This window comes from Argopecten irradians, chromosome 10 (assembly GCF_041381155.1).
Source record: "Argopecten irradians isolate NY chromosome 10, Ai_NY, whole genome shotgun sequence".
NCBI classification, from domain to species: domain Eukaryota; kingdom Metazoa; phylum Mollusca; class Bivalvia; order Pectinida; family Pectinidae; genus Argopecten; species Argopecten irradians.
The window spans coordinates 29,249,896-29,273,006 of NC_091143.1; the positions used below are offsets into that span (position 1 = coordinate 29,249,896).

The 23,111-nt window shown below is 33.7% G+C and overlaps 1 protein-coding gene across 1 annotated transcript in view; it reads left to right on the forward strand.

Annotated features, from left to right (window-relative positions):
- Positions 1-10,694: 10,694 nt before the first annotated feature.
- The window catches only part of LOC138333587 (cephalotocin receptor 2-like), an 84,967-nt gene continuing 72,550 nt past the window's right edge, over positions 10,695-23,111 (forward strand). The window contains exon 1 of the mRNA XM_069282051.1: positions 10,695-10,947. The gene's annotated coding sequence lies outside the window, so the exon portion shown is untranslated. The remainder of the gene's footprint in view (positions 10,948-23,111) is intronic.

Consider the following 23,111-nt stretch of genomic DNA (forward strand, 5'->3'; position numbering starts at 1 on the left):
AAACGTATCGGAGCTTGATCAAAAACGTTGTTAAATTCGTAGCACGACATCATCAGATCGTAACAGGCCTAGTGAGAACGTAGTTGGTATCCTTGTTTTGACCGTGAGCTAAAGCCGTAGTGTACCTTTAACCTCCCGGGAACAGCACTTTCCCGTATATCCACGGTCCATGACGTAATCACGTAAAAGACCGTGGCCAAAACCTCACATGGACCTAGCTCAACTTGAATACAGAAGACAAAAATAGCCAAAATTCCAACGGCGCACCACGTTTCGGGTAAAAACGGGGCATAACAGTGATCGCCGGGAACATAGCATGTAAACCTAGCATTCAGGCAATGACTGACTCCATCCATATATATCTTTGCAACGTAAGACCGTATTAAGACGCAACCACGTCGTATCACGTCGGGCTTTCAACCCGACGGCATCCACGGTATTCACGACCGCTTTCGTTTGTCTATCAACGTCCTTCACTTCTGTGGTGTCTCACTTGTCTCGCGGTCACCACGTTCAGTCCACCGGTGGTTCTGAAACGGAGGCTGCCGTGGCCGCCGGGAACATAGTGTAAACCTAGCATTACGGTGATTTCAAGTTTTGTGACGATCCTGTTGGGTTTTTTACCACGTTTTTATCACGGTTGATGCAGATTGGGGGGACTGCCACGTTTTGTGCCGTTTTGTCAAGGTTTTGACGGCAAGCCAAGGTGGAATGATAACCGTTTCGATATATCGTTCTGTGCAAGGCACATCACGGCCTTGTAGCGATTTGAAAGCCCGACGTTTATTACGGCGGTGTTACGTCTTATTACGGTCTTACGTTGCAAACACAATATCTTGATGAAGTATCATTGGCCTCGGTCCTAGGTACAATATTTGCTACTTCAATGGATTATTTGTCAACTCTATAGATTATCGACCTCGTTGTACATTCAAAAGCCGTTTCGGAAAGGTAGTGGGCCTTTAAGGAAGAATATAAAATGTAAATAAAAATATCTAAAAAAAATTGTTCTTTAGCAAATCATTTTAGGAAAGTGAATGCGTGTTTGAATAACTTACTAACACAACTATACCATCCCTGTATATTTATTTATGTAATGAAATGACTTTTCTTTACAATGGAGTTGGTGTACGCTGGATGTAGCTTGTCGTCCCATGGCTCGTGATGTTCGTGTCGATGTAGTTGTAGAGTTGAATGATGATTGAGGCGTTGACTTTTAGTTGCATAGTTTTTATTTGGTTCCATATGCATACTTAGTATAGTGGATATAGGACCGTATAGTCCTATACATCCTGACGGGAATTACACTAATATTTCTCCGTCCTACTAAATACATTCTACAAAATTATTTCCATGCTTCCTAGTGTTGGTATCTGCAGAGGTGTCCTGGTGTCAAGTGTGTCATGTCTGTAGTGTCTGTAGTACTAGTGTATGTTGTGTCCGGAGTGTAGAGTGTCCGTTGTCTATGGAGTGTATGGAAGAATATCCCTAGTCTTTTATATATTCGATACCAGGGAGCAGGAATGGCGTAAAGATCACGATTCCCTAAAATGATGTCAGGCAATGATTGAATAACAACTTCCTAGGTATGAAATAACTTCCTATATGGACTTGTACCTGAATCAACTGCCTGAAGATTTATTCACATTGATCAATCATATTATCAATTTATATATATTATACATAGCTTACTTAAACTTACATCTTTAAATTAAATGTCCATATCAAGGCATCGTTATATTACATTTCTTTCTTTCTGATCCGTCTAAGTGGAAACAAAAAAGAAAATAAACAACAACCATTTAATGTCTTTTTGTCACAGTGGGCTATACAAGTGCTTCCACAATTCTCGTTTTAAATTCCTCGTTATTTCCAGCTAGCATCAACTTACATTTCGAAATACAATCATGCATGTTTCACATTCATCTTCTCAGGAGTTGAAATTGAAAGCCCATTTGTAGGAATACTGATCAAGACCTAGTTGTGTGTCGTGTCTAAAACACGAGAATTTTATAACGCCGTAGCGTAATAGCTTTTCGGTGTGATGTTCATTCTCCATACAAAGCAACGCTTGGATAAATGAACACTAACCTGGCGATTGAGAGACTTTTATCGCACACGCAAATTCCTGGAAGGCACGAGTTGTACTTATAAACCACATGTCACATTTTCAAAAAATGCAAAACATTTAGGGTACAGGTTACGATGTGGTCAGTGTCTACAGAGTATATGAGATAAATGTATATGCTATTATATTATCAATTCAATTTGAAGTTTCATTTTCAGAATAAATGCCAACTGGAAATGCCACGTATTCAAACTTTACATTCGTTCTATGATGAGATTTTTTGTTTCCTAAGTTACAGCATGATTGCTTTATGTCTCACTTAAATATAATGTGATGCAGACAAGTCTCATACTTAAATTGAAACAAAAGCTTTAAAAAAGTTGCAAAAGTGCTTGTAGTATGCCGTAGTTCCCGATCGATACAAAGATACTGGGTAGGAGACTCATAAATCTTAAACAATAATATCAAGATACAATTATTTTGATAAAATATATCATGATACTTCAGCTACAGGTCATGTTTATCAATGTTGTAAAAGCATTTTGATTTGAATATCTATTTTCTTTTAGGTTTAATGAAAACAATGAAGCCAAAAGTTATTTTGTTTCTTCTAAAAAAAAGATAATATTTATAATTGACATCTCATTAAAACGAAATTTTAGCCCACATTTATGCTTGCAAATCGAAATCATAAATTTTACAGACATATACGTCAAATCAAAAATTAACCCCCTTCCCATCTCTTTTTCTTCCATTTAATAAATACAAACGCTACGTCAAAATATAGTTACGTAGGTGATGCAGCCATACAGATGACATGTGAGAACTTAGTACATACAAATGGACTTGATATTGCATGGCATTACATGTATTCGAAGATTACACACAAGATGTATTTGGGCTAGCGCATCACCGAGATTGATCTATCTGCGTCTTTATCTCGGTACAAACAGGTGTCCACAAAGCCTATTATGTTATTAACTTTTGTTTACGTAAATCGCTGTTGTGGTCGGAAGGCCGATTGTAATTATCGTTGTGTAGAGTATTGTCTTTCAAACTAATTACACTATTTCAGTGAATGACGTCATTTGTAATCCATGTGTGTTCCTGCGATGAATTCGAATATGCTACAAACTGAATAATGCAATGTGTGAAGCGATGGTTATTTTAGGCTGCTCATGATGTGAGTCTATAGAATAAAATAGAACTCATCCCCTTTATAATACAATAATTGAGGCATTAAAATATATTCTGTATATGCATACTACAGAGTTACCTGCCCTTGCAGGTAGGTATTGATTGTGACGTCATGTGTTTGCGAGTATACAGTCATACTTTTCGGAGAAAACGACGTGAATTGCTCTCACAAAATAATGACGTAACGATTGATACCTACCCGCAAGGGAGCTAACTCTGTTATATGCAAAGAATAGGCATTATACTGTCTTTCATAATATGAACGAACAGACAAATATTTTATATTGCTCATTGTCATTGTGGCATCCATCTGCCTAGACCACAAGTTTAATATATAAATAGTCCACTTTTTTAACTATTATGTACTTGCATATTGCAGAGGTATTTGTTTACTTGTTGATTGTGACGCCATGTGTTTGAAAGTGATACTTCATACATTTCAGAGAAAGCAACTTTCGCCTAAAAAACAATGACGCTTCAATGGATACCTAGCAGCAAGGGAGGTAACTCTGCAATATAAAAAAACGGAATGTTATTTACTAACTTAGAAAGTCTTAACTTATAAGATGTTGAGGTTAAAACAACATTAGTCAAATAACTATAAGTATATCCATCAGACGGAACAGCTATTTTGACAATGACGTCATAATTAAAGGTCATGTTTTATACGTCATTGTGTGTCTGATGGACTCCAGTTCGGCTTGATAAGCTTGTATAGTGATAGTGACTTGTGAATACGAGTACGTAGCATTAAACTAGCTTCCTATGGACAAAATATGTTCTATATATAATCCAGAGCTCTGTGCGCTAGCTTTAAGTTTGAAGCCTGTGTTTTCTTTATCAACTCATTTTGATGTCTCTGTATTAAAATTTCATCCAATTGGTCCGCTTGTTGTAAATAACCTGAACTCAAATCTGTATATAAAAGACTTTCAAAAAGCTATTAAATGTCTTAAGCGATAGTTCTTAAGCACCTTCCAAACAATAACCTTGGAGAGAAAATCGCCTCTACTAATTACTTTGACATACACTATAACATTATTTGATAAAACCGTATAGTGAGAATTGCAAACTTTGTATTTAAAGCTTGGTGAAGCGAAAATTATTATTCAAAAAAGTAATTGTATTTGTATATAGACAGATGGGAATATGTACATGATGAGAGTGTTCCACATTCGTGGACGAATATCCTTGTTCTGATTTAAGAATACCCCAGACCAGATTCATTTGCTTGTGATTTCAATTACCAACTCCGTATTTTATAACTTTTACCTTAAATTTGTTGTTTGATGCAATTCTATGTTTATCATTACATTTCGTTTTCAAGGACGAATTGCTGTAGCTAACTGCTAAAAGACTGACAAGCGTATGATCTCGAGGTGTTATTGACATATTATATCTATTTGAATAGCTTGTTATAGCTTACTACCAGGCTCATGTTTATCATATTGATACTATTTATGATGATAATAAACCAAACTCAATATAACTGAATTTAAAACACATTTCATTCATTAAAGACCAGTAATATGATTTATTGAACGAATAGAAATGGAATTAGTCAGAGAAAAAAATCCGGTAATGAATACTTCGTTCAACACCCGGTCTTGATTGAACATTTACTGCAGCAATATTACCGAATTAGATTTATTCTGAAATGAAGTTCATTTCAGTTTATTATGAAGCCATACAATGATTTTACGGAAATAGAAAACGAAATAATAAAAATGTTATCGCCATTTTAGTTCAAATGCTCTTGCTATAAACAGAAACCTATTATCTCGATAATTTCACCGCATTTCTCCTAATTTATCAGCGTTTTCACAAATTCAATGTAAACGGGTTAGAAATTTGGCAGTGAACATGTTGGATCTTTGTCTAGTGCAAGATTGTCAGCATTTTCTCTGCGTGGCGTTATTCTGACGAATTCCCATAATAGGGATAGTATATTTTTAATGTTTTAATGTTTAATGTTTTTATCATCATTATTTTCTCCATTTGAAAAGAGAACATGTTTGTTTATTGGAATGGTCATTTTTAGAGTCTCCAGTTACATTGTATGTATTGATTGGATATGGAGAACTAATTATTATGATGTCAAGACCATTCATTATTTTGTATGTATTAATTCGATAACTGTCATGTTATTCTAATATTTAACATGGTTTAGTTTTAATAAACCGTCATCTTATATAAGATGTTATCATCTTTATAAGTTAGCAATTTTCAATTTACACATAATTGTTGAGTTTTATGTGGAGCATGCATAAATGTACTTTATGCTTGCAAGTGAACATCCAAACATGCAACAACATAGTACTCCTAAGCATGTTGTTAAATACTTTTTACATGAATAAAATCTGTAAAACGTCTTCATTCATATCATTCAAACGAATTAATATAACATATGGCACGACAATTACTTTATCATTTTAAAAAAGGCGATTTTCACTGTTTGCGAATGCGCCTATATATTTCCCTCGGATGTAAAAAGGAGTACACTCTCATTCGGTTTAGTGAATGAATCTTTTCCTCCCCCATCAAAAAGCTTCTCGCTTCAAGCGAAACCAAGTAAATAAAGGAAATTTACTTTCGTTTTTAATGGCATAATGGTTGCAGGATAAACATATTTTGCGGTTAGTATCCTACAATATAAGTTCAATTTGGTGCTTGACACGGAAAGCCGAGATGACTCAGCAAAGCCTCGTCATCTCGGCTTTCTTAAGTCACGCAACAAATTAAATCTTGTATTGTAAGATACTAACCATGTATTCTCCATTAATCATATTCTAAACAGCATACATTCTGATACACATAACGTATACATGGTCAAGCAACATCTGTCCTTTCTACTTACTATTACGTTTTCAAATGAAAAGTATAATATCCATATGGACATATACGAATTCAATCGGTAAGGAATCAGTTTAAATTTAATTTCAGGGGGATGTTCCGTCGAAACAATCATGTATAAATGTAATCTCATAGATATCCGACACCAGTGTAACGTAACGTGGCCTAATCCTCGAAGGAACACTTGTCTGGAAAAGCTGTCAAATGGGCCAATAAACTCGTGTTTATGAGGCAACTGGGTCACTTTTAAGTAATAAAAACAACATCATGAAAGGAGGTAGCGACAATTAAAACTCGATATTTGGTACAAACGGGGATACATCCCTCAATCGGCTGTTGTTCCAGTGCGTCCATGTTCATGGAAAAAAGATGGATTGCTAAGCATTACTAAAACGAATTTTAAGAGCCAAAAAGCAGCTATCTCTGCAGCTGAACGTTCATAAAGGGCTGACATAAAATAATGAACGGCGTGGCTAATGAACGTAAAATGTTCAACCTCTATGGTTATCAAATAATCAAAGTTAAACTGGGAAACCATACCAAAAGTATTTTTAGGAAAGTGTTAATAGCAAAGAGAATTATAATTAGTACTTCATCGTTTGGTCGCAATCTTTGGATGTGCAATCTTTTGGATGTGCAAGGCAGTTCTAAGTGTTAATTTGGCAACTATCATAAACTATTTGCTATTATCTTTTATCGAGTTTGCATGACAAATTCTTAGTAACACAAAGATTTAATTGAAAGCACTTTCGATTTTCGTTTTAAAGTTATCACCATTTCTCTTAGCTCCAATTTCGATAAAATACTCACCCTGTGCTATAACACTTTGAATGGAAATCTTCTACTAAACCTTTACTAATGTATTCTGCCGTTAAAGTACGTTTTAAAGATGTTCAACTGCTGACAAATGGTATTTTTTCTCGAAAATCCATAGCACTCTGTGATATATGGAATACATTACTGATTGCGCATGCACCGAAAGAAATTATTTTGAATTATGTTTTGTGTTAACTAGAGTTATATATACATGATTAAATACCAATTATTGTTAAAATGATGGGTATCATTTATGCTATGTCGGCGGAGGGGCATCTTTAAGATACGCTGTGAGGCTATAAAAACAAAGCAGTGAACAAATCATTGCAGCGGTTTTTTTGCAGTATCTCCGTAATTGAACATCTATTTATCCCGTCCTAAATCTGTTCAACAAAGCTCGGTATTATTACCAATGAGGTATTTGTATCTTTGTCCTCCTTAGCCTTGTTTTAGGACATGTGACCTCTTTTTTAATATACATTAGATCTACGAAATTTGTCTCCTGATAGCGATTCACTTGGCTTGTATAGGAGGATGGGGAGTCGTGTATTGTTTATTTGTAATGTCGTATGTGTGCTCAAATTTACAGATAAGATGTACATGTAAATTGTACAATGTGGGTTTGTGATTTATTGTGGGAAATCGTTTTCGAAGCAGAGGAATTGTGATCGCTTTAACGGCAAAGTCAATTTATTCCAGTGAATATAGTCTAGTTGAAGGCGTAAAAGTACATTTTATTTATGTTAGATTTATATAAAGTACATTTGCGAGTATTTTAATGGTATAGATAAACTATGATCCAAATCAAAATGACTTGTGGTTAAATATATAAAGTTAGGACAATGCTCTCTAGTAATACATCGATATAACTTCTAAAATTGACTTCTTCAATGTATTATTATCTTGATGGTTTTGAGCAAATATATATTCTCGAGTAAATAAATTCTCTATGAAAAATTCTTAATGACAACCGTGCATTATGTACAAGTATTCGCGAAAAAAAAAAGATATACATGTAGAATACTTCCTTTTTCAAGACCATTGATATATATTGCTTTGATACTACTCAATCCTTCGTTGATTTCGTTGGTGACTTTTTTTACAAACAGTCCGGGGACAGCTGTTTTTTTACAAGTTGGTGATAAATGTAATCAATAATATTAGACTGACAAGCAGTACGAATTTTTTGTGAAATTAGGGAATTGTAGAAAATTACAGACATTGCAACGTCATAATGTGCGCTTGTTTTTCATGACTGCTGATGTTCGCCAAGTTTCTTTGAAATCATTACCGTTTCGATTAGGATTTGCGTAATGAAAACATCAATTGAAATTGTTTTTGAAAAAATACTTGTAAGTGAAATAAGGATATGAAACAGTATGTCATATGTATACTTGAGATTTTGTCACACAGACACAAGAGGAATTGCAGTAATTATGATCAGGATTGTCAAACATGTGATCTGTGGTATTCTCCATATCTTTAACACTGATTTCAAAGCATCTTATTTACTGATGTAGGACTTCAGTCAACCTGTTTCAAGACGAAAGCAAGTGACATGGTTTTGAATTTTTTCATTGAGCGCTTAGCTGAGTTTTTCAGATAGGTTTTTGTCTGAAATGTTTGTAAAATGTTTTACAGCTACTCCTATTGGCGCTAACACAAAATTTGTGTAAACTAGAATGATAAGAATGGCATAAACATACAATACACTTTTGTTCATATAAAATTAATATCGTTAAAATGAGAACCCAAAGACATACATACAGTATAGATGAACACGACGTTTCTCATATGTCACAAAAGAATAGTTTATTTTCTCAATGAGTTCAAGCAAGTATAAAACTGTTTCAATTTGACGTGCAGTACATTGTTATTTATTAGCTTTGAATATATCATTCCTGATTGTAGGAGAGCGAATTGCAGTACAAGCGCTTGGGAAATTGCCATTTAAATCCAATAAAATGTACGCTCATAAATTCTGAATTTCAAGATTTAATATTTATTTTTTAGCATTATCATGTGACTTAGGTTGATTTGTTAATTGCCAGTTAAATTTTGCCATTTACCTAATAATGGTACACGAGAGACAAAATTTATCACATTGTTCAGCTATTTATTGTTTAACACTACAAACTATAACAGTATTGCGATGAACGAATTTCTCTCCTGTGACATCATAACTATATACTGCATGATTTACTGTTAAAAGAGATTATTGTTTAACATACCCGATTCCCTCTACAGAGGCCACATGTCTATAATACTTCGACGTTAATTATCAACCTTGTTTAGTGTAGAATATAATTTGAAATTCTTAAAGTACATATACATTTCTGGAACTTATTTCTTCTTCTTGGTTTTTGGAGTGTTTCCCAATTATTTGTCATTAACATAACACTATAAGGTATATATGACACATACCCTCATACATTCACTATCAAATGCGTAAGATTCGTACACATATATAGATAATATCTTTAATAATTTGGCGTTAATTATCAAAACTTGTATAGTTTAAAGTGAACTTGATTAATTTAAATTAATTGAATTTCTCTAAATGTGTAAACCTTGATTAATTTAAATAAATTGAATTTCTTTAAATGTGTCTGGAAGGTGTATTTTTGTCACAGGCACTAATGTTTCGGGATCTTTCGTCACCATGTAGGAACATAGCTACTTTGTAAGAACGAACCAACAATGTAAACAACTGTATGATATTATACTAAAATCAGTTAAATACTTCGCGTTTATCCTTTACCGCACAATTGTTTGTTGCTTGCTTAGTTTATTCAGATTAATGCCTTTTAGACTATATCATTAATTGTATTTTTGAGTACATGTTTGTTTTTGGAACTGTGGTACTATACCTAGCCCATTTGATATCTCACTGTAGCTTACTCCCATAGACAAAATATACGTTGGCTCTTTAATCATCTAAACATTCTTTTCATCAACAGGTATTATTGATTGATTACATTGTTTTTCCATCAGCGTACAACAGGAGGGCAAAACCAATATTGTATTATCATATATCAGTATGTGTATTACATAAATGATTAATCATTCATGCATACAAAGAAATATTCTACATAAACGGATGTGATATGTGCAAACAATGATAGGGTAAAATGCTGGGCAACATGTACTTAAGTTGTACTTTTCTTATTTGTGGGAAGATTTGCGGCATGTTCAAACTTTTCAAAAATTGCTTCAGAACATATTGTGCAAGTGGGCAATCCCATAGGCGACTGCCCTTTACGACACGATGAATGTGATATTGAAAGCTAGGCCATGCAATTTCACGTTCTCACGTGCTTTCTATGATTAGAATTTCCATGAGTTGATTCTTACTTCATTTTTCAAAAATGTTAGTTATCGAGGAAGATTGCAACTTAGGCGTTTTGCACGTAAAGTGATACTGGCCCACAAGAGTTGGATGCTGAAAAGCTACATTTTTGTTTAATTACGTACGTGTTCATTACAGTAGTATTTGGTTAATACAGTTAACATTCCGTGAATTCTGAGTGAGGTGTAGCACTGATATACCAGCCCTCCACAGGTGTTCTGTATGGAGCAGGTCTAACATCCGCTGATGGTCTGCGGCATCATCCCAATTATTAGGGTGTGCAGTTCATGTACAGTTAGCTTGTAGGAAGTTAAAAACGCCACTAAATAGATGTCTGTTTCGGTTTGAAATTCCTCAGACATGAAAACATGACTTTACATTTGCTGTTTATTTGAATGGATATTGCCAATTGATAGAGCGGTTGAACTCTGGAAACTGTTGAAAACAAGTTTTAAATTTAACAAATAGGAACTTACTCAAAAATCTTTTTACAATTAAGCAATTGTTGTTTGCACAGACGTCTTAAATCAATTAATTCTTGAAGTTTGGCCTTGAAAATCGGTATATTATTAGGCATTCTGTGATTACTACGATTTTGGAGGAGGGATACAGACGTCTTATTTGATGTTACTGTTAGAGATGTTAAGATACCATTGATAGCAAGGTAAGTCTGACAACTTTATAATAACTTACCACATTGTATGATTTTTAACATGTTATTATTTATATTTTAACAATCAGACATTTATCATTTAATGAGTACAGTCGAAGTTATTATTAATATTGCAAGATCTGAAGTAATTTGGCGAGTCAATATTTATTGATATACAGTACCTTGTTCATCATTTTTTTCCAAATTCCAATTACGTGATTCTATGCGAACGGAAACAACAAAATTGCCGTCTAGCAGAGAGACAATTCAGTCTTTTTTATTATGGAGATTATAAATAGTGAATGCCATACTGCTATACGCGTCTTGTACAACATTATGTTAGCGTAATACGAGTTTGAAGTAAATGAACGCTTTCATGTAAAGTAAACCGTAATATTTTACAGCAAAACTTCCGGTACAGAACATGTTTAAACGACAATTAGTATTCATTAATATGGTAAATGACTGATTGTGTATATTGGTTTATAACACCCCGAAATATAATTATGTCTGATCTTATAGGTGTAAGAGATGCAATGTAGTGTGTGGTTAATATCCGTATGAAAACAACAGATGGTTGAAACCTATTGAGTTGTTTATTCATCTTTCTTAATTATTTCGGTTTATGAGTTTAAACTAAAGCACAAGTTATCATATCAGTTATCGCATGTCTTTTGATGAATGCATATCAACTTCAAACAAACACTATTAATACCGTTATTATCATTATCATTTCCATGCTTTGTTTGATATTTGGGCAGTTTCATTATCAAATAAGTAAACATGTTCTTAAGTGTGTTGGTTTATTCCAATTAATTAGTTAGTTAATTAGTTAATTCCAATTAGTGTTGCATACATGTAATTACCTTTCATCAAAGGAATATAAATACCTTTGATGTTGTTGATGACTTATATCAATAACCGTTATTTACGCTGTTAGAGGAATATCATTTTGCTCGATTGTAATTATACTAACAAACCTTGATACCTAATCAACATGTTTTAATATATAATTAACTAATTATGTAATATTTAGTATAATTTACCGTCCTAATGAGTTGACTGTTGATTATGTCTGGTTAGTATTTGATAAAAGCAACTATTTACATAATTAGATATAAACCTCCAAAACCAATGAAACTTAGTCTGTGTATCGTTATAATAAATATGAATGAGGAAAGGAAGCAAAACAACACTATCGCATTGAGAGGTATCATTCACAGCTTCTACAACGTACCTGTCCAATGCATACTTCAAAACTTTATTGCATAGGTGCTTTCATCAGTTTCGCAGAACTATATATCTGTAATATTGCTCAATCCTTCAACTGACGTTTGCATGGAAAGACATTATAAGTTTGCTGAATTACTTACAATTCTCTATGCGTAGACATATTGACAACTATTCAATTAACTACTATTTTAAATATTTTGATAATTATCCCTTAGCTTCACTTTTTATTTTTCAATCAATCAGTATAAAGTTACAAAAGACGTGCGCGTTTTTATAGACAATTGTTTAAACAAAAACAATGCTGATATTCCAAAATGGTGATGAAGAGACAAAATCAACTTATTACTTTAAGGTTCTTCAAATCGGCAACTCGTATCTCTGAGGTTGTAATAAGGTCAAAAATCAACATGATTTTGGTTGCGATGTGCAGAACTCCGCTCATGAATGTAGTCTCGTGGTAAGGGAGATAGATCATGATTTTTTTCATACAGACGCTTGAGTTATGACAGTGCCCCAAGCTCTTCAAGCATTTGAATGACCGCGATTTGATTAATACCCCCTTTTCTGAAGTTCGAATTTATGAATAAATTATTTTATTAGTTTGAAAAATAACAACACAAATAATCCTATCAATCTTAAATTGCTATTTTCTGGTAAATATATATTAATTAAACATTGTTAATGATTTTAAAACTAAAAGTATTGACATCTAGGCTATATTGTAACAGAAAATTCTGCAGTGATTGTATAAAAAGTATACATATAAGGGGAGATAACTCTATTGTGAATCCCGTCTTTTTCAATGAAAAATGAAGGTTTTTTGGTGCTAAAAATGCTCTATCTTGACAAATTGTGGTTCAATTTTCTTGAAAATTGACTGATTAAAAGCAACTTTGTCACTTTTTAGTCTGTTATTTTTCTATAAAAATTGAACTTCACAATTTTGATTTATTTTCATTTTGGTGAGAATATTTTAGGTAATTTACTTGCGTCTTTTTTACCTAATTTCCTCCAAAAATGATCACTAGAAATTAATTATGACGAGAAGTAAAGCATTTTCTTCAAAAAAGGATTGATATATATCACATCAATTAAACAATATATATATCGTAGAACATTTTGTTAATTATTTTCATTTACATTTACAGGGCAGATTTAGTACAGACTAATGCTGTTTTATCATGTGCAGAATCTACTCAAAAATGGCAAATTTGAATATTTATTTAGAAAAAATGGATGGTTCAATTTCTTCGAAACTTTGACAGAAGATGCATAACAACATATTTACTTCATAAATCAAATATGAAAAATATTGAACGACAGGAAAATTTTGGGGAATGTGAGACTACCACCTTAAAGGATAAATAATGAATGTATTCATACGCAAACACATCAACACGTATAAACTGATACTTGGACATTTTCAGTAGCTACACAAAACCGAGAAAAAATCCAACATTTGATAGATAAGCATTTATACTTTTCCAATGCGTATTATCATTGTAAAACTATAGCTTTACAAATAATTAATGAATTGTGGACTACTTATAGAACGATTCGAGATAATATAACTATCTTATTATAATATAATGTTTGACAGCTCGACCTCACTTCAACGAAATATCTACTTTTACATCACGCAAATACCCTAATCAAAACTATGTTGATACCGCATGGTACCTGATACTCGGTTATTCATTAATATGTTAATTATGTGCATTCGTAATTCGCCTGAATCTTAGTAATACAAAATATGGCAACCAAATGTATACCAAATACAAATTATTATCCAGATGAGGAAATTGCGCCTTTGGGACTAGAAATGAATGCTTCTTTTAATCGTCGTGATAGAAGACTGATAGATGCCATTCGTTGTTCATTATGTGAATTCGTTATTCGCTTGAATCTTAGTAATACAAAATATGGCAACGAAATGTATGCCAAATACAAATTATTATCCAGATGAGAATTTTGCGCCTTCGGGACTAAAAATGAATTATCCTTTAATCGTCGTGATAGAAGACTGACTCATTTTGAAATAAGTACATGTATAACACGGACGTCAGCAAATGGTATACCAACTGCATACCTAGCATTAACAATGTGTAAGTGCGATTTATATAAAGACTGGAGTGTATATATAAGAATAGTGTAGCACGTACACTTGTACAGTGCAATATTAGTTACCAATTTATGATTGACAAAAACAACACCGACTCCTTCAACCATATAGAGATGACTCGAATCGTAATATTGAATCAAAATGTGATTCATTGCAGATGCTAGACGACAAAGGTATCATGGAAGGAACAATTCGGATTACGGACTCTCACTGCAAATTTCAAAGAAATACTCTATCTTATTAGAATGTGCATATACATTAAAACAGTCCTGACCTCATATGTGATAATCATTGTGTTTATGTAATAAAAATCACTGAATCTTTTAATTTTTGAACTCTTAGATACCGATTTTACAAAAAAAATATTTTAATGTGCATATTAAATATTATAACATTGCGTTCCGTACAAAATACTTTTTACCGAAATCATGTAAAAAGGATGCTTTCGTCATATAAATTCGATTTGGCGATGTTATCATTAACAAGGGATTGTATTTGACGTGAACGATTGAGGAAATAAATCATGCATGCAGTGCAGTGGAAATAGCAATTTCTTCCCATATTGGCAGCTTGTAGGAATAACAAATCAGGTGGGATTATGGTAAATGGACGATGTAAATGGTGCATTGCCGCTTAACTGTCCTGCATTGTAATAACAACTTGGTCTCAGAAACGGAATATCTGTACTAACAGGAAATGACTATTGAGGTATTTAATGGATTTACAGCATACTGGAGCAATGAAACAGTCATAATTTCCATCCATATCATAGACCTAGACCAAAGCGTCTGTTTAAATGGGGAATGCCCTTTTAATTAATTACTTTCGATTTCCGGATAACATCGTCCGGAATTTTAGTATTGTTTGTCTGTATCACAATACACACATGAATACATAATAAACGCTTAGATCACTATGGAGGCAGTTTTATTGGAGACAGTTTTATTTCGTACGTGCAATGGTCAATGGACAAAGACGTATCGTCTGATATCTCTGTTAGCTTATTCTATTTACATGAAAACTGCGGCCAGTGTAAGTTCATCATTGAAACGCTACAGTTATGAGACATGAGTCTGTTGGTATCGATCAGCATTAAAGCTTTTATGACCTGCTTTACTTACTAGATATATAATTTACTACTAAGAACCATCAATATACACGGTGTATGTCGGTTATCAAAAGACAAACGACCTCCTGATAAGGAAGATGTCCAGGGACTTTTGATATTATTCTGAACGGAATATACATACCGTAGTTTCGTTCGTATTACCAACAACGGAGTATGGTCCGCGGGAAGAAAATCCAGTGAGTAATACCATGTTTGAGTTTCTATTCTAATATCAAAATGTGGATCCTTTTCAGGCATTGAGTGAAAATAATGCATCATGAAATGAAAAATATGCTTGATTCGCGGAATTCAATGCCCCTGGGTCATATTATTAATCGCTGTGTAAAATTGGTAAACTCACCACCTATTTTACCTTCAGCAAAAATAATTTGTATATTTTCTGTCAGTGTAATGTAATGGAGTTGCTGTTCTTTCGCAGTGTGGTCCATTGAGTTACATAAATGCATTGTTACAAGGATACACAGCATGAACATACCGCAGTCTCCCAACAAACGAAAGCAGGAAGCATACGAAGTTTCACATCACATAAGGGAGAGACCGTAATATATAGTGCAATTGAGGATCTGCTCAAATTCAATGTGTAAAGTACACCAGATTTTCAGAAAGAAACTTAATTGGTTTTTATATCATCGCTCTCAACATCACCATTTTTATGATTTATGATGTATCGTGATATATGAAATAGGGTTCAGATGAGCCTGCTAGCATGACTAGATGTAATCTGTTACCTATTACTGTCGGTTGGACAAGCACTATTGTAATATGATTGAAGCTAAACACCATTAAAATATTAATAATGGGTAATCGATAATATGGAGATCAAAGCTTATGATGAATGTACACGCCGAATTAGCTATACAAACAAGGGTATTATGACTTAACATTTTTACGATTCATAAGGGAAATATACGAAATCAAATTTTAAGCAATTGAACTGATAATATATTTATGAATCCCAAGCACTTCGAGAAACAGTCGCGTTACCAATGCTACATAATGGTATATAATTTACACGCATTTTGCCCCAGAGAATAACATCACTATTTGCGAAACCGACATTCATTCCTCTCTCAAGACACCACTTTCTTTTGAATTGTATATAAAAGCATGGTATTCCAGAGACGCATGTAATAGCTAGGAAACGATGTATAATGAAATATCAATTACACAGCAGGAACATTACGCATATCGCCTAACGCTTGTATCAACTCAACCTAAGCACGTGCAGACGTTTTAATACCGATACGTTTATGATAAGATGTGTAATATTGACACCAGGTTACTTATGCGGGCATTCAACCTCATGTATTGACTTGTATCATTATATAATGTTCAAAGCATTAGAAAAACAAACTACAATTTATTGTTTGTTATCGTGCTACTGTTTGTTTAGTTTAAAACAAACGCGTGATGCTATCTCACGAAACTGCACCGTGATTCAATGGTAATGTATGATATAGTAACGATACATACCTGGTAATTGTATTAATTCTCCTGATATTTTTTATTTTGTATAAAAGTAGCATAAGACGTCAATTTAAATGGTTCGATTACTAAAACCAGAATTATAAAGAGATTAATGGATATAAATTCGAAAAATATTTATTCAATTATTCTATTAATTAATCCATATAATCATATTTTTTTCAACTATTAAAGTGCGTGTTAGAACTTAACGACTTCAATACGAATGTCCTTGTCGCTTTTGGCTCTTTTCTGATATGGTAACATGCTTTAATGTATTACACGTACCACTATGCGTTTGACGAAATGTATTGTGCTACGTCATTGCAGGTGGTAGTGTGGTGTGGACGGGGATGGGATAGGAGTGTTGTAGGAACGATCTCACGTGAATGGAAGCAGTGACGTGTCATTTCTGTCTAACAGACATTATTGTTCAATTATGCAAATGACTCTTTTGACATCAACGTTTTACATTAACATATATTTGTATACAATATGTATTAGGTAATGATGCTATGAAGTATTGTCATATTTCGCCCATGACTTAACTTATAAGAAGGACAAACACTTCATGATCGAAACAAAACTTTGTCACAAAACTGATAATTTGGTATCAGTGATCGACAATCTGATTAAAACACAGATCCTTATAACCACTCCGTTCAATATAGGATCTGACAATATTCCATAAGGGATCACGTCCAGATGACCTTTATACCACGTGTACTTCAGAGCAAACGCAGTTTCCACACCTTACAACATCAATTGAAAATGTCTTTTCGCCCCAGTATACATACACAATTAGCTTTGTTGTGCGCTTCGGGCATATGACTACAAACACGAACATAATTTGGACAGCTTTTTCAAACTATTTCGTTCCCAGTCAAGATTCTGGCATTGCCAATTGGATTATCCATTTCAAAGGGTCCTCTTGACGTCACCCCTAATGGGATGTTCACAGATCCTCTTATCCAGCGTAGTGAAAATAAGGATCTGTATTTTAATCAGATTAGTGATCGAACAAATGTTTTTAAAACATCGAACGAATGCACGCGCAACTTAGCTTTTATGTTAAGACAACATAAGTTTCAATAGGGAACTTACATGTATACATATTCACATTGTGAAAAATATGTATGCATTAGCAACTAAGAAATGTCCATCCTTTTCTCAGAGATAGACTTTTAAAGGCAATTTATCCTACTGAGCAGGGAGTATTTCCATTTGAAGGTAAAGTGAGGACCGAAGTTTATTCTACTCGGAGGAGTTATTCTGCTTCTGAAACTATAGAAGCAGTGATATTCGTCTGTATTCTATTTCAATACCTGGTGTCCTAGAGACGGTTGTGTACGGTATCTAGAAATTGATGCGAGGAAATATCAATTGCAAATGCAGACTATAAAGCTCCTCGTTTCTAGGGACTGAATCACCGTAACAGATGTTTTATCACAGATAACGTCATGTTAAGATGTATATCATTGATAAGGTATCAATTATACGGACATTCACCCCTGTGTGATATTTTAATATGACAACAGTGCAAAAAGCTTAAGAATGACTGGTACCGTGATACAGTTTTGTGACTGCACATAAATTTATCGTGGATATCATTCCTAGAACTCAGTCTTGCTCTTACGATATATATGCGATTCTTTGAATGTCAGTTCAAGTCATTGTCCCTGTTGAATTAAATAATATCTGACATACCTAAATATAACTTATTAGTGACACTTATGTAACTAAGTTCATTAAAAGTGTATGCACCATAACTAATCTAAGGCATTACTGTTGACTTGCGAATTGTATTGTAGCTTGTACAATCTGACAAATGTTAATTTCACGAAAGTAAATCCACAGAATTCGGATCATATTTTTATCACCAAAAAAACGTGCCATTATGCTTACTAGAGTTTATAAGATGTACTACCAGCGGCTGTTTGGTTTAAATTGATTTTTGGGCACTCTTTTGACGTTGAATATGTCATCCGATGTGTGTTTAAGCTGTCTTTATTGTGTTTTTAACAATTCGGTCACTGTAAATTACTGCAAAGGTCTGGTGTCGTTACAGTACGTTAGACCCTAAATGACTGAGAACAGCAGTCGGCCAGTACACAACGCCTCGGTATTGCCGTTATTCTAGCTAATTGGTTATAATTCTGTCGACAAAAAGCATTGACTTTATACAGATTCCTGGCTTCATTAAATTTATTTTCCAACTCCGTAATGTGCTACTGTCATATGGCTTCAATATATGTATAGACAAATATAACCATCAATCACTGCATTCTCGCGTCAAAATTTGGTCAACACAAGCAATAATATATCGTTCTTAACAGTGTCGCTTGGGACAAAAAGTAACATTCTCTTGCAGAATTTATAAGCAGAACAGAAGTTAACGTGTAACACCCGAACCGGGAAACATATTTTGTTAAGATTAACACTCAATCTAAGTTTTTCTATACGTTTTTTTTGTTTTCGAAATGAAATCTAGCAGCAATTGGTCCTTGCAAGGGGAATGTGAAATACAATATCAGATAGTAAACATCGCCTTATCCAATATATATCTTACCAACGCGTCTGGAAAACAAACCATTTGGAAAGTTTGTTTGAAGCTCTCGCAGATCTAATAAAAACCGGCATTTGCATATGTTTGGACATAATGACGAGTAATTCACTCGACGTTGTAAAAGACAGAGAAGGAAACATATTTCTTTCATCTTTCCTGAATAAGGTAAGATATCTATAAAATGTAAGACCAACAAACATTCAACTATATGATGCATGCACGTGACCTTTAAGTTTGTTGCTATTTCGAAGATTTGTTCCGTGTTACGTAATTAACACTGGCAGAGTATTGTTTTCTGACCTGTGATAGTGGCGATATAACAATACATATTTCTCCATGGAAAACTTATAATTGCACCTAACATGTTTAGATTATTCCATCGAAAGGAAATCGTACTTAAATGACATTTCTAAAATGTTACACAATGTGCCACGTGTTTGCAAACAGCACATGTATATAGATTTGAACTAGATCCCAATCATTGAAGAATCCAATCAATTCCTTTAATGCGATACAGGTGTTATCATGGGAGTGATATTGTTCTTTTATTCAACGATCTAGATCACTGTACAATCTGTGACGCCCATAAACCCAGCAGCGCCAAAATATGTAAGATTAAAGTCTTTACAAGCTGTTCGTATTAGACCTAGGTCAATAACGTAGTGTTACTTTTACAGTTTTTAACGCACGGATAGCATAGCAATGTTTAACCCGATTGACCATAATGCGTTAACATGTATTTTATTATCTAAATCTTCTCTTTGTAAAAATAAAATCAAACTCAGGTTCAGTTGTACTTAAGCGAGGCAGTGTATTGTACGTCAAGTGGCATTCACCCTAAGAAAGTATGTTGCTTAGTGCTTCTCTTTAAAAAAAACAACATATGTTCCATGTGCGCATGCCAACGTCGTTCAAATAACTCGAAGTTTGAACTTCTTTTATCTTGACAGCAAAATAATTATATACGCTCTCAAAATGTTTTGTTCGAGGGATTGACAAGATGCTTACAGACTTAGGTCAAGATAAGAGCTAGTGCGTAAGTACCTTTCATCATTATTTAAATCTTTTTTAAAGTGTGTACTTTGAAAATAAATACAACATGGATACCGTTCTATCGTTCAGATGCATGGACGTATTTTGAGGTACCGTTTTAGAATACAATAGTGTTACTAAATGTTGTCTGCTAAATTGTTTAAGTAGAAGAAAAAATATCTATAATGTTCCGATCACAATCTATTGAACCACGCATTTTATAAAGTCGAACACGAATATAACGTGTTATAAGCATAGTTAGTGATACACTTATTACAGCCATATTATAGGAACCTTGTTGGGGAATGAAAAGTACTACGTCATAGCAATTCATTCGTTGTAAGCGTGTTTTTTAACATGTTTTGCTGTACGGAGGAAGATTGCATTAGTCCTAAGCCAATGGTTGCACCTGACATCTATATTATTACGATTGGTCCATGCAGAGTACTTATCAATGACGAGAAATATAAGAACAGAACCTGTCAAAATTAACAAACAGAGATTGTCAAGAAATTTGACCTCTCTTGGCAGCTTTTTGTTTCATTTTTGTTTTAACTACTAAATATCTTTTCTTCTGCTTTTTGTTTTATTTCATTATGCAAATTAAATGTTAATTATTCCTCAATAAGTATGTTTACACTAGGCACCGATACCTCTACAATTTATGATTTCGAAAACGCAAATAGTTTTTTCTTCTTCCTATTATACCCTTTCCTGGAATTAGAGAAAGCGTTTGTGTTCCTGCTTTACAATTTAGGCACGGGCACCTACATGACTTATCATGGCCTCAATATCACGTGATATGTTAATGTGTCACATTAATGTTACTTCATGGTACAAATTTCCCCAGGTGAAAGTCTGATTTTCTCAATACATTGCCCATACAAAAGTACCAAGATTTGGGTGCTTTTGTGTTTCGGAAGACTGCAGAATAATTAATTACATAATTTTGATGTCAATAGCATCATGTATTTGTTTTGTGTCTCCTTGCAAATGTGAATACACTTTCCAACCTTATTATGCTCTCATTGTAAGACATAGCAAATAAATTCAGTAATGCTGTTTTGTAAGTGTGACTTTCGCGATTTTTCTCTTTTATACCAATTTGTGGGAGGAATTGTTCCTACACCGCCAATATCTAACACAAATAACTTACAAGGTTTTCTTTCTTATCAATAATTTTATTTTATTTGCCGGTGTCAACCTTGACCGCAAATATACATGTAGTGAAATGTGTGAAATCTGCCAATGACGACAACTTTACAGAATCATCCTGTAATGATATTGTATTGATATTATGCTGATGGAACAATTTTACATCAGTAAGATGTATTCATTCTGTCACAAAACACTTTTAAGATTTCACCTTATCGCTGCAATGGATTTAAAAAAACATCCATCGTGTCTGTTCGAAACTATCAAATGAATATAGTCATGACTGATTGGTTTCGTGTCAAAAGTCATTCAGTGCTAGAGGTCTATAAATATTAGATTATGATATGCCCGAAGTCGGAGACAAAAAATATAATATCGTTGTTTTGTAATTAAACTCCTAAAATGCCTTCGCCTATAGTGACCTGGTTTTTCATATTACATTAACCATAATCAAACTCCACCAAAGGCTGAAACCCACGTTTATAATTCATACATATATCAAACGTAACCTATTTAAGTGTTTATTAGGTCCTTAGGGACGTCTTCATGGCCACACACTTCGGAATTATTGTAAGATAATAGCACTTTGCATGTTGCAATATTACAACATTCCTATTATAATTGGCCGCACCATAATATCTTTTTTGGTTATAAAAGCGTTGGTCTTTTGATCGTGTTGGTCAGAAGGCATAAACATATTAATTCTACCTATTTGTGCATGAATGTTTAAAACATTTTTTGATCCAAAAGTGAATTATTTTGAAATAATCGTTTACTTTGCAGCTTTTATCACTGCGATAAGAACGAGAAATATTTGTTTTATCGCTAAAACTTGTTATTTAGATGTATATTTTGAACACGGAAAGCTTTATCTGAAAATAACTCACTGAGTTCAAGTATGTATCATGTTAAATGTGGTAATGAAATTCTCTCATACCTTCAGATGTAACACTGGTTGGTCTCAGGCAATACTATAAGACTCTTTCATATGTCGATATGAAGGATAGGGATATTCTACCCGAGGGTCACAAAATGTAGTAAAACCCGAGATTTGCAGAGGGTTTTTTTGCAACATTTTGTGATCCCGAGGGTAGAATATCCCTATCCTTCATATCCACTTATGAAAGAGTATTTTTCTTTCATACCTCGACGTTTTATTGCAGTTTTACAACTGTAATATCCGGTTATTTTGAAAGGAATTCGAAGAAATTCGCGGATGAAAGTCAATTTTTCATACATAAAAAATTACGTGATATTTTCAACAAAAAATCCGTTGTTTGCATATTTTTTTTAGTAAAACCAGTCAAGTTTGTGAAAAAAATGTTAAAATTTTATCAAGCAAATAAAAATTTTGTTGGCGCCATGACGTCACGAGGCTTTATTGCATGGGTAGCCATGCAATACAGCCTAAGGCGGCATGAGTGTATTGTCCTAGACCAGCCAGTATTACACACGTAGGTATGAAAGAAATTCAT